This window comes from Triticum aestivum, chromosome 4A, assembly GCF_018294505.1.
Source record: "Triticum aestivum cultivar Chinese Spring chromosome 4A, IWGSC CS RefSeq v2.1, whole genome shotgun sequence".
NCBI lineage: Eukaryota > Viridiplantae > Streptophyta > Magnoliopsida > Poales > Poaceae > Triticum > Triticum aestivum.
Genome location: NC_057803.1, coordinates 36,575,754 through 36,588,654, shown reverse-complemented (window position 1 = coordinate 36,588,654; position 12,901 = coordinate 36,575,754).

Below are 12,901 nucleotides of genomic sequence, written 5' to 3'. Positions count from 1 at the left end.
ATCATTGCTACAGTACAGACACCCCACAATTCGAGATTGGCCAAATTTGTTCCGAATGCTGCAGTACCAGGGGCAAAGTCGTCTTTTCACATGCCACTTGACAGTCAACCAATGGTCAAACTGGTCATAGTGGCATATCTGTGCACGGTGCAAATTTTCAATGACATATTTGGGAGAGGGAAATTTTCAATGGCAGATGAGGGTACAGGTAAGTTTTGAGTGGCATATATGAAATTCACCCCAACAAAAATGAGGACCATCTCTTCTTGTCTTGTCTTCCGAGTTTGACAGCTTCATAACCTCGTAGAGTCATAGGGGCCTGGGCTGCACGGAGAGTGTGGGGATCGCGAAAACGATGGTTCAAGATGTCCTCCTCGAGGCAATCTGACCGGTTGTTCAAAAGATCTCTTGAAAAAAGTTGCTGATGAGATGGGTTTAACTTTAAGTAACTGAGATGTCTCAAAGGCCGTAATAATGGCGTCGTGAAAATGATGCTGAGATTAGTTTTTCAGTAAGTCGCTGTGCCAAGCGGAAGACTATGTGCTACGTTGACAAACACTAAATACGAACTGCCGGTATTCAACAATAACGTGCAGCGCTATTTTCTCCCGCAAAAAACAAAAGGAAAACAAAAACGTGCAACGCTATTTGTGATGTAACCTTCTGCTGTTCCGCGCGAGGCAGACGTATAATCGCTTTTTCGAAAGTTGAACATGCCAATGGTAAACCGCCCTTGCATTCTAGAGTGCATAGCAAAAGGAGTATGCGAGCATGATGCTCCGTTGACGTAGATATGACACTACTTAGAAAGAGTCCAGTTTCCATCCAAAATATGTTGAATAATTGAGCAATTTTTCATCAAGTTTGATCTATAAAAAATAGGGCCGTCTACATAAATTCGAGGCCCGATGCAAAACAGTAGATGAACATGGTAATCATAATTTATATGATGAGCTTAACATAGTGATGTAATTAGCCATGAAGTCGGGTACATAGCAGACAAACATCGTATCCATATCGATTGCTAGTACGACAGTATCTAGAAAAATCCGAAACATAAGGGATAGGAGAGCGTATGGCGCGGTGGAAGAAGAATCGGTCGCCATGTAATCGAGCAGTTGTCCGCGGCCATGATGAAGAAAAGCCGAGCAGTCGCGGGAGAGAGCTCCTCAAAAACTTCCATCCCTCTCTCGTACAAGATCACAAAAGACAGCGTCTCGAAGGCCTACGTCGAGGAGCGAGATGGGAAAGCGGTAGGCAGTGCAATGCTGAGGACATATTTGTGGGCTAATTGTAATCCTTTCATTTCAAAATAAAAGGTACATTGCTTTTTTCGAAAGTCAAACATTTATATGTTTGATCAAGCTAAAAATAATATCAACATCTAAAATACTCTCTCCGTTCACAAATATAAGTTTTTTTAATTTTTTTCTGAATATGATGTATACAGAAAAGTTTTAGTGTGTTTGTTCACTTATTTTAGTCCGTGTGTAGTCCATATTAAGATATCCAAAACATCTTATATTTGTGAAAAGTGGGAATACCAAATATGGAATGAAATGATGAAAAATACCTTTGGAATGATAGTAATCCAATACTTTTTTTTACAAATTTGACCAAGCATGAAAAGTTTGAGTTTCAAAAATTATAGTACATCCTATATTCTACTCCTATATTGGATTTTCAAAACAAATGAAGTTCGTTGGGAGGGCATGGCAAATCGAACGTTTTCATGTCAATTTGTATTGTCCGCGGATGGCAAATTTCTTTAGTATGAATGGAAAATCCGCTCAGTTCAGATTTTCACTAGGTTTTGTCGTGCTTGCTGAAGAAATTTGCCATTCTTATGATAACATAAATTATCATAAAAATCATTCGTTTTGTCAACACCCTCCCAGTGAACACCGGGACAATAAATATGTCTCTTTTATAGTATTTTAGATGAATGGGGAAGTATTTTGGGGAGTACCAAAGTATTTTAGTTGTAATGAAACATTACTTATTATGCAACTTTGCAGCTCATGCTAATTTTGTTGTTGTTCCCTTGCAAATAATCCGTTCTTGTGAAAACTATCTGGAGGATAGTTATGCCCATGTGTTGTGTTCCTGGTCACTCTGTGCATTTGAAAACCAAACCAAAAATAAACCGAACCAAATCAAATTTATGGTTTTTATGGTTTCTGGTTTCGGTATGGTATGAATTTTTCATACCGATTTGAACTTTGATTTTTATGGTATATACCGAAAAACCAAAGTAAAAAATAATTTTATGTTTCTTGTATGAACAACCATACAAGTTGTCATTCTTCCTGTACATGAGTCAAATTCACTACTAAGCACGTAATTGCAGTTGCCGTGTATGTTTATCTGATTACCACGTACACGCAACTGTAGTTGCCGTCTAGCAATCGATTCATAGTTGCCATGTGTGTTTGCCTAGTTGCCATGTACGCGCAACTGCAGTTGCCATCCAACAATGTACGACTGTCATGTGGGCGAAAAGCAGTTCGCCCACACGCACGTGGACTAGGTGGTGGCTGTGTGGGCAGAAACTAATTCGCTCACACAGCGCAGCTGGCAACCGCGTGTTGTGGCGCGTGTGGGCGACCTCTGAACGCCCACACACCAGCCTTGTCCTACGTGGCACGCGAAAACTGCCTCGGTGTGTCAAGATTCATGCAAACTTAACCGGACGGTGATCCAGACGTGTGAGCGAGTTGCAATGTTGCCACAGGTGTGGGCGTTAGTGTTTTCGTAAATATTTCTCTTTTATAGTATTTTATAGATGGATGGTGAAGTATTTTGGGGAGTACCAAAGTATTTTAGTTGTAATGAAACATTACTTATTATGCAACTTTGCAGCTAATGCTAATTATGTTGTTGCAATTTGTAAATAATCTATACTTGTCAAATCTACCGGGAGAGTTTTTTCTTTTGTGAGGAAGTTCCTGCTCCACTCCACACTCCACAGACAGCACGCGCTGCTGAAAACCCTCGTCCTCACTCCCCACCAAGGCGATGCCGCCGGTGGCGACGGCCTCAACCTTGGGCAACTTGGGGGTCGCGGTGATGAACGAGAAGCTGCTCCACGAGCATGACCTACACGAGATGGATGCGCTCTACCGCCGCTTGCTGAACCGCACCCGCCCCGCCCCGCCCGTCTCTGCTGCAGCTCGCCTCTCTGCCCTCCCCCCCCCGAAGACGCCGTCTACCGCGTCAGCCGCCTCCCCGACGCGGTCCTCCGCCATATCGTCTCCATCCTTCCCGTCAAGGACGCCGTGCGCACCGCCACACTCTCCCACCGCTGGCGCGGGGTCTGGCGCTCCGCCCCGCTCGTCCTCGTCGATGCCGATCTCGCCCCCGCCACCTCCGCCCTGTCTCGCGTGCTCGAAGAGCACCCGGGGCCCTTCCGCTGCGTCCACCTGATCAAGAGCTGCAGGGAGGAGTTCCATGGCCTGCTCACGTGCTGGATCGAGCTTCTCGCCGCCAAGGGCATACTGGAACTCGTCATCCTCGACCAATGGGATCCTCCATTCAACGCTATCCTCCCCTCCACCTTATTCGGCATGGCCACCCTCACCCGGCTCCACCTCGGCTCCTGGAAGTTCCTGGACACGGCCGGCCTCCCGCGCTCCGCCTCTTTCCCCAAACTCCATCAGCTCGGGCTCTGCAACATCCTTGTAGAGAGCAGGGATTTGGACTTCATCCTCGACAGGAGCCCCGTGCTGGAGACGCTCAGTGTCGAAGGTAATTTTTTTCATGCTCCGGCTCCGCCTTGTCAGCCAAAGCCTCCGGTGCGTGCAGATCATGGGGTCCTTCTTCGAAGAAATCTTCGTGGTGAACGCCCCACGCCTTGAGCGGCTCATCAATCTGGAAGGCTGGACCCATGATAGCAGTCGCACCAAGGTGAAGATTGGCCATGCCCCCAAGCTGCGCCTGTTGGCATACTTGGATTGGGACCAGGGAATCAGGTCCTAGAGGTCGGCAACACCATCATCAAGGTGCCTCATCTTGTTCACCATAAATTCCCAACTGATCAGTGTTAAATTTGTGATCTTTCTCTTGTTAATTGTCTGCTTGTGATGTGAATGCGATTGCATTTGCAGGCTGGGATAAGGGTGAGCCCAAGAACCATGGTACCAAGTGTGAGAATCCTGGCATTGGAAGTGCTTTTTGGAGTACGCAATGATGCCAAGATGATTCCTAATGTCCTCAGATGCTTTCCTAATGTTGAGACGCTCCACATCAAGGTCTTCTTTTAGCCTTCATTTGCATAATGTAATAGCATCACGTTGCTAATGTCTTTCGATAGCTGATGAACTGAATGTGCTTTTAATTGATCGAATTTTCAGTCTGGAAAGCCTGATCAATCCACTGGCAAGCTCAACCTAAAGTTCTGGCATGAGTCTGGTACCATAGAATGCATCCGGTCCCGCATCAAGCTGCTGGTTTTCCATGATTTATGAGGGGGTCGAATTGAGCTCGCCTTCCTCAAATATTTCTTTGAGAGTGCATTGGTATTGAAGGAGGTGTCTATTCGGTTGTCCGCTGGCTTCACTTCGGCGGAGGAGGTGCATTCCAAAGTGGGGAGTCTGGGGTCCAGGAAACGGGACAGTGAAACCCCCATAGTGCGGGTCACTGGCTGGTCTGATCCTCAAGGAGGTTTCATCCAGAGCTTCAAGAGAGGATCTGAATTTTCTCTTCAGGGTCCTTTTGCGAACTACTGAAGTCACAGCATGTGCCTATGTATTTCATCATGCATGCAACATTAATGTTGTTAAGATTTGTTTTCACCGTTGAATATTTGCCCGATCTCTTGTTTCTTCTAGCACATGATTAGCTTAAGTGTCGAAGTTAGTAGTATCAGTGTGATTTTCTTTAGCTTGCTGTGTGGTCTTCAGGGATCAGAAATTATGATAAACAGCAAGCAGTCGGGTCATTGCACATTTATCTCTACTGATTCTTATGACACTGAGAGAATAATCTAGTTTCTTGAAATGCATTTTTTGAGTCAATATCCTCATGATCCCTGTAACTGAATGATCAGTTGAATTGATCTGACACTCACGCGGAGTTCCTTAATTTGTCATGTGCATAACTGCATATAGATATAGGCGACACCCAGACACAAATCCCTGCATACGGAAGGATCACCAATTAAGGTATTAAAGATAGCCATCTTCCATTTTAGATATTTTCCTTTTTCTGTTTCATTTCCTTCTAAAATAGTATCACTGCCCAAGGGCAGCTGATAGAAACCGTGAACAAAGCCATTTCATGGCTAGTTCTGAACGCATACATACAATTTACCTTTTTGAACAAATACTGTGAACTCCAAATTCCATCCAGGATGCTGAAGCCATGCGATCGATAATGTTCAACTTCCTCCACAAAAACGTTTTAGAGGAAAAGGGCCACAGCCCCTGCTCCATTACTCATAACGAAGCAAAGATATGTTTATACAGAAGTAGCACGCGGAAGCCAGCAGCTCACTGCTTCAGCCAAAAGCACCACACAGGCACTAAAGAAAAACACACACAACTAGCCCTGACAGAGTCAACTCAAAAACAACAGCACAAGAAGGCTCTCACAGCCAAATAAATTCAATATTACAACACCCACAGCTAAGACATCAAGACGGCATCATTTTTTGGAGTTTTTTGACGTGTTTACAATCCAGCTTCTGGCTGATCTTCATAGGGCCTCCCAACTTCAGCCAGGATCTGGCCACATCAGAAGAGGAGGGCTTCTTGCCAACAGCTCCAATTCTGCCGCGCATCTCTCAAGCCTGCCTTTGACATGGCCTGAGGTTAGGCATCCCCATGTAGACAAATTCAGCGTAGTTTTTCGCCATAGCCTGCATTCCAGGCCAAGCAACATAATTGAAAACCATGTCATTTCGGGTTTTCCAGATAGCCCACAAACCCGCTGCATGAATGATATTAATTGCAGTGAATCTGTCTCCTCTAGAGCAACAGGAAGAGAAAGACATCGTATTGATGCCCCCTTCATATCCAACTAGTCTAGATACTGTTGGGGAATGTAGTAATTTCAAAAAAAGTTCCTACGCACACGCAAGATGATGGTGATGCATAACAACGAGAGGGGAGAGTGTTGTCTACGTACCCTCGTAGACCGACAACGGAAGCGTTATGACAACGCGGTTGACGTAGTCGTACGTCTTCACGGCCCGACCGATCAAGCACCGAAACTACGGCACCTTCGAGTTTTAGCACACGTTCAGCTCGATGACGATCCCCGGACTCCGATCCAGCAAAGTGTCGGGGAAGAGTTCCGTCAGCACGACGGCGTGGTGACAATCTTGATGTTCTACCGTCGCAGGGCTTCGCCTAAGCACCGCTACAATATTATCGAGGAGTGTGGTGGAAGGGGGCACCGCACACGGCTAAGAAAACGATCACGAGGATCAACTTGTGTGTCTAGAGGTGCCCCTGCCCCCGTATATAAAGGAGCAAGGGGGAAGGCCGGCCGGCCCTTGGGCGTGCCAAGGAGGAGGAGTCCTCCTCCTAGTAGGAGTAGGACTCCCCTCTTTCCTACTCCTACTAGGAGGGGGAAAGGAAGGGGGAGAGGGAGAAGGAAAGGGGGGCGCCCCCCCCCCTCTCCTAGTCCAATTCGGACCAGACGGGGAGGGGGTGTGCGGCCCACCCTGGCCGCCCCTCTCTCCGTCCACTAGGGCCCATAAGGCCCATTACTTCTCCCGGGGGGTTCCGGTAACCCTCCGGCTCTCCGGTTTTCTCCGAAATCACCCGGAACACTTCCGGTGTCCGAATATAGCCGTCCAATATATCAATCTTTATGTCTCGACCATTTTGAGACTCCTCGTCATGTCCGTGATCATATCCGGGACTCCGAACAAACTTCGGTACATCAAAATATATAAACTCATAATGAAACTGTCATCGTAACGTTAAGCGTGCAGACCCTACGGGTTCGAGAACAATGTAGACATGACCGAGACATGTCTCCGGTCAATAACCAATAGCGGAACCTGGATGCTCATATTGAATCCCACATATTCTACGAAGATCTTTATTGGTCAGACCGCATAACAACATACTTTGTTCCCTTTGTCATCGGTATGTTACTTTCCCGAGATTCGATCGTCGGTATCTCAATACCTAGTTCAATCTCGTTACCGTCAAGTCTCTTTACTCATTTCGTAATACATCATCTCGCAACTAACTCATTAGTTGCAATTCTTGCAAGGCTTATGTGATGTGCATTACCGAGAGGGCCCAGAGATACCTCTCCGACAATCGGAGTGACAAATCCTAATCTCGAAATACGCCAACCCAACATGTACCTTTGGAGACACCTGTAGAGCTCCTTTATAATCACCCAGTTACGTTGTGAAGTTTGGTAGCACACAAAGTGTTCCTCCGGCAAACGGGAGTTGCATAATCTCATAGTCATAGGAACATGTATAAGTCATGAAGAAAGCAATAACAACATACTAAACGATCGGGTGCTAAGCTAATGTAATGGGTCATGTCAATCACATCATTCTCCTAATGATGTGATCCCGTTAATCAAATGACAACACATGTCTATGGTTAGGAAACATAACCATCTTCATTAACGAGCTAGTCAAGTAGAGGCACACTAGTGACGTTTAGTTTGTCTACGTATTCACACAAGTATTATGTTTCCGGATAATACAATTCTAGCATGAATAATAAACTTTTATCATGGTATAAGGAAATAAATAATAACTTTATTATTGCCTCTAGGGCATATTTCCTTCAGTCTCCCACTTGCACTAGAGTCAATAATCTAGATTACACAGTAATGATTCTAACACCCATGGAGCTTTGGTGCTGATCATGTTTTGCTCGTGGAAGAGGCTTAGTCAACAGGTCTGCTACATTCAGATCCGTATGTATCTTGCAAATCTCTATGTCTCCCACTTGGACTAGATCCCGGATGGAATTGAAGCGTCTCTTGATGTGCTGGGTTCTCTTGTGAAATCTGGATTCCTTTGCCAAGGCAATTGCACCATATTGTCACAAAAGATTTTCATTGGACCCGATGCACTAGATATGACACCTAGATCGAATATGAACTCTTTCATCCAGACTCCTTCGTTTGCTGCTTCCGAAGCAGCTATGTACTCCGCTTCACATGTAGATCCCGCCACAACGCTTTGTTTAGAACTGCACCAACTGACAGCTCCACCGTTTAATGTAAACATGTATCCGGTTTGCGATTTAGAATCGTCCGGATCAGTGTCAAAGCTTGCATCAACGTAACCATTTACGATGAGCTCTTTGTCACCTCCATATATGAGAAACATATCCTTAGTCCTTTTCAGGTATTTCAGGATGTTCTTGACCGCTGTCCAGTGATCCACTCCTGGATTACTTTGGTACCTCCCTGCTAGACTTATAGCAAGACATACATCAGGTCTGGTACACAGCATTGCATACATGATAGAGCCTATGGCTGAAGCATAGGGAACATCTTTCATTTTCTCTCTATCTTCTGCAGTGGTCGGGCATTGAGTCTTACTCAATTTCACACCTTGTAACACAGGCAAGAATCCTTTCTTTGCTTGATCCATTTTGAACTTCTTCAAAACTTTGTCAAGGTATGTGCTTTGTGAAAGTCCAATTAAGCGTCTTGATCTATCTCTATAGATCTTAATGCCCAATATGTAAGCAGCTTCACCGAGGTCTTTCATTGAAAAACTCTTATTCAAGTATCCCTTTATGCTATCCAGAAATTCTATATCATTTCCGATTAGTAATATGTCATCTACATATAATATCAGAAATGCTACAGAGCTCCCACTCACTTTCTTGTAAATACAGGCTTCTCCAAAAGTCTGTACAAAACCAAATGCTTTGATCACATTATCAAAGCGTTTATTCCAACTCCGAGAGGCTTGCACCAGTCCATAAATGGATCGCTGGAGCTTGCACACTTTGTTAGCTCCCTTTGGATCGACAAAACCTTCTGGCTGCATCATATACAACTCTTCTTCCAGAAATCCATTCAGGAATGCAGTTTTGACATCCATCTGCCAAATTTCATAATCATAAAATGCGGCAATTGCTAACATGATTCGGACAGACTTAAGCATCGCTACGGGTGAGAAGGTCTCATCGTAGTCAATCCCTTGAACTTGTCGAAAACCTTTTGCGACAAGTCAAGCTTTGTAGATAGTAACATTACCGTCAGTGTCAGTCTTCTTCTTGAAGATCCATTTATTCTCAATTGCTTGCCGATCTTTGGGCAAGTCAACCAAATCCACACTTTGTTCTCATACATGGATCCCATCTGAGATTTCATGGCTTCAAGCCATTTTGCGGAATTTGGGCTCACCATCGCTTCTCCATAGTTCGTAGGTTCATCATGATCTAGTAGCATGACTTCCAGAATAGGATTACCGTACCACTCTGGTGCGGATCTTACTCTGGTTGATCTACAAGATTCAGTAGTATCTTGTTCTGAAGTTTCATGATCATCATCATTAGCTTCCTCACTAATTGGTGTAGATATCACAGAAACCGGTTTCTGTGATGTACTACTTTCCAATAAGGGAGCAGGTACAGTTACCTCATCAAGTTCTACTTTCCTCCCACTCACTTCTTTCGAGAGGAACTCCTTCTCTAGAAAGTTTCCGAATTTAGCAACAAAAGTCTTGCCTTCGGATCTGTGATAGAAGGTGTATCCAATAGTTTCCTTTGGATATCCTATGAAGACACATTTCTCTGATTTGGGTTCGAGCTTATCAGGTTGAAGCTTTTTCACATAAGCATCGCAGCCCCAAACTTTCAGAAACGACAACTTTGGTTTCTTGACAAACCACAGTTCATAAGGCGTCGTCTCAACAGATTTTGATGGTGCCCTATTTAACGTGAATGCGGTCGTCTCTAAAGCATAACCCCAAAATGATAGCGGTAAATCAGTAAGAGACATCATAGATCGCACCATATCTAGTAAAGTACGATTACGACGTTCGGACACACCATTATGCTGTGGTGTTTCGGGTGGCATGAGCTACGAAACTATTCCGCATTGTTTCAAATGTACACCAAACTCGTAACTCAAATATTCTCCTCCACGATCAGATCATAGGAATTTTATTTTCTTGTTACGATGATTTTCAACTTCACTCTGAAATTCTTTGAACTTTTCAAATGTTTCAGACTTATGTTTCATTAAGTAGATATACCCATATCTGCTTAAGTCATCTGTGAAGGTGAGAAAATAACAATATCCGCCATGAGCCTCAACATTCATCGGACCACATACATCTGTATGTATGATTTCCAACAAATTTGTTGCTCTCTCCATAGTACCGGAGAACGGTGTTTTGGTCATCTTGCCCATAAGGCACGGTTCGCAAGTACCAAGTGATTCATAATCAAGTGGTTCCAAAAGTCCATCAGTATGGAGTTTCTTCATGCGCTTTACACCGATATGACCTAAATGGCAATGATACAAATAAGTTGCACTATCATTATCAACTCTACATCTTTTGGCTTCAACATTATGAATATGTGTGTCACTACTATCGAGATTTAATAAGAATAAACCACTCTTCAAGGGTGCATGACCATAAAAGATATTACTCATATAAATAGAACAACCATTATTCTCTGATTTAATTGAATAACCGTCTCGCATCAAACAAGATCTAGATATAATGTTCATGCTCAACGCTGGCACCAAATAACAATTATTTAGGTCTAATACTAATCCCAAAGGTAGATGTAGAGGTAGCGTGCCGACCGTGATCACATCGACTTTGGAACCATGCGCATCGTCACCTCGTCCTTAGCCAATCTTTGCTTAATCCGTAGTCCTTGTTTCGAGTTGCAAGTATTAGCAACAGAATCAGTATCAAATACCCAGGTGCTACTGCGAGCATTAGTAAGGTACACATCAATAACATGTATATCATATATACCTTTGTTCACCTTGCCATCCTTCTTATCCGCCAAATACTTGGGGCAATTCCGCTTCCAGTGACCAGTCTGCTTGCAGTAGAAGCACTCAGTTTCAGGCTCAGGTCCAGATTTGGGTTTCTTCTCCTGAGTAGCAACTTGCTTTCTGTTCTTTTTGAAGTTCCCCTTCTTCTTCCCTTTGCCCTTTTTCTTGAAACTAGTGGTCTTGTTGACCATCAACACTTGATACTCCTTGATTTCTACCTCCACAGCTTTCGGCATTGCGAAGAGGTCGGGAATTGTCTTATTCATCCCTTGCATATTATAGTTCATCACGAAACTCTTGTAGCTAGGTGGAAGTGATTGGAGAATTCTGTCAATGACGCAATCATATGGAAGATTAACTTCCAATTGAATCAAGTAATTATTATACCCAGACATTTTGAGTATATGCTGACTGACAGAACTGTTCTCCTCCATCTTGCAGCTATAGAACTTATTGGAGACTTCATATCTCTCAATCCGGGCATTTGCTTGAAATATTAACTTCAACTCCTGGAACATCTCATATGCTCCATGACGTTCAAAACGTCGTTGAAGTCCCGATTCTAAGCCGTAAAGCATGGCACACTGAACTATCGAGTAGTCATCAGCTTTGCTCTGCCAGACGTTCATAACATCCGGTGTTGCTCCAGCAGCAGGCCTGGCACCCAGCGGTGCTTCCAGGACGTAATTCTTCTGTGCAGCAATGAGGATAATGCTCAAGTTACGGACCCAGTCCGTGTAATTTCTACCATCATGTTTCAACTTTGCTTTCTCAAGGAACGCATTAAAATTCAACGGAACAACCGCACGGGCCATATATCTACAATCAAACATAAACAAGCAAGATACTATCAGGTACTAAGTTTATGATAAATTTAAGTTCAATTAATCATATTACTAAAGAACTCCCACTTAGATAGACATCCCTCTAATCCTCTAAGTGATCATGTGATCCAAATCAACTAAACCATGTCCGATCATCACGTGAGATGGAGTAGCTTCATTGGTGAACATCACTATGTTGATCATATCTACTATATGATTCACGCTCGACCTTTCGGTCTTCGTGTTCCGAGGCCATATATGTATATGCTTGGCTCGTCAAGTATAACCTGAGTATTCCGCGTGTGCAACTGTTTTGCACCCGTTATATTTGAACGTAGAGCCTATCACACCCGATCATCACGTGGTGTCTCAGCATGAAGAACTTTCGCCACGGTGCATACTCAGGGAGAACACTTCTTGATAATTAGCGAGAGATCATCTTAAAATGCTACCGTCAATCAAAGCAAGATAAGATGCATAAAAGATAAACATCACATGCAATCAATATAAGTGATATGATATGGCCATCATTATCTTGTGCTTGCGATCTCCATCTTCGAAGCACCATCATGATCACCATCATCACCGGCCTAACACCTTGATCTCCATCGTAGCATCGTTGTCGTCTCGCCAATCTTATGCTTCTACGACTATCGCTACCGCTTAGTGATAAAGTAAAGCATTACAGGGCGATTGCATTGCATACAATAAAGCGACAACCATATGGCTCCTGCCAGTTGCCAATAACTCGGTTACAAAACATGATCATCTCATACAATAAAATTTAGCATCATGTATTGACCATATCACATCACAACATGCCCTGCAAAAACAAGTTAGACGTCCTCTACTTTGTTGTTGCAAGTTTTACGTGGTTGCTACGGGCTTTAAGCAAGAACCAATCTTACCTATGCATCAAAAACCACAACGATAATTTGTCAAGTTGGTGCTGTTTTAACCTTTGCAAGGACCGGGCGTAGCCACACTCGGTTCAACTAAAGTTGGAGAAATTGACACCCGCCGGCCACCTGTGTGCAAAGCACGTCGGTAGAACCAGTCTCACGTAAGCGTACGCGTAATGTCAGTCCGGGCCGCTTCATCCAACAATACCGCCGAAC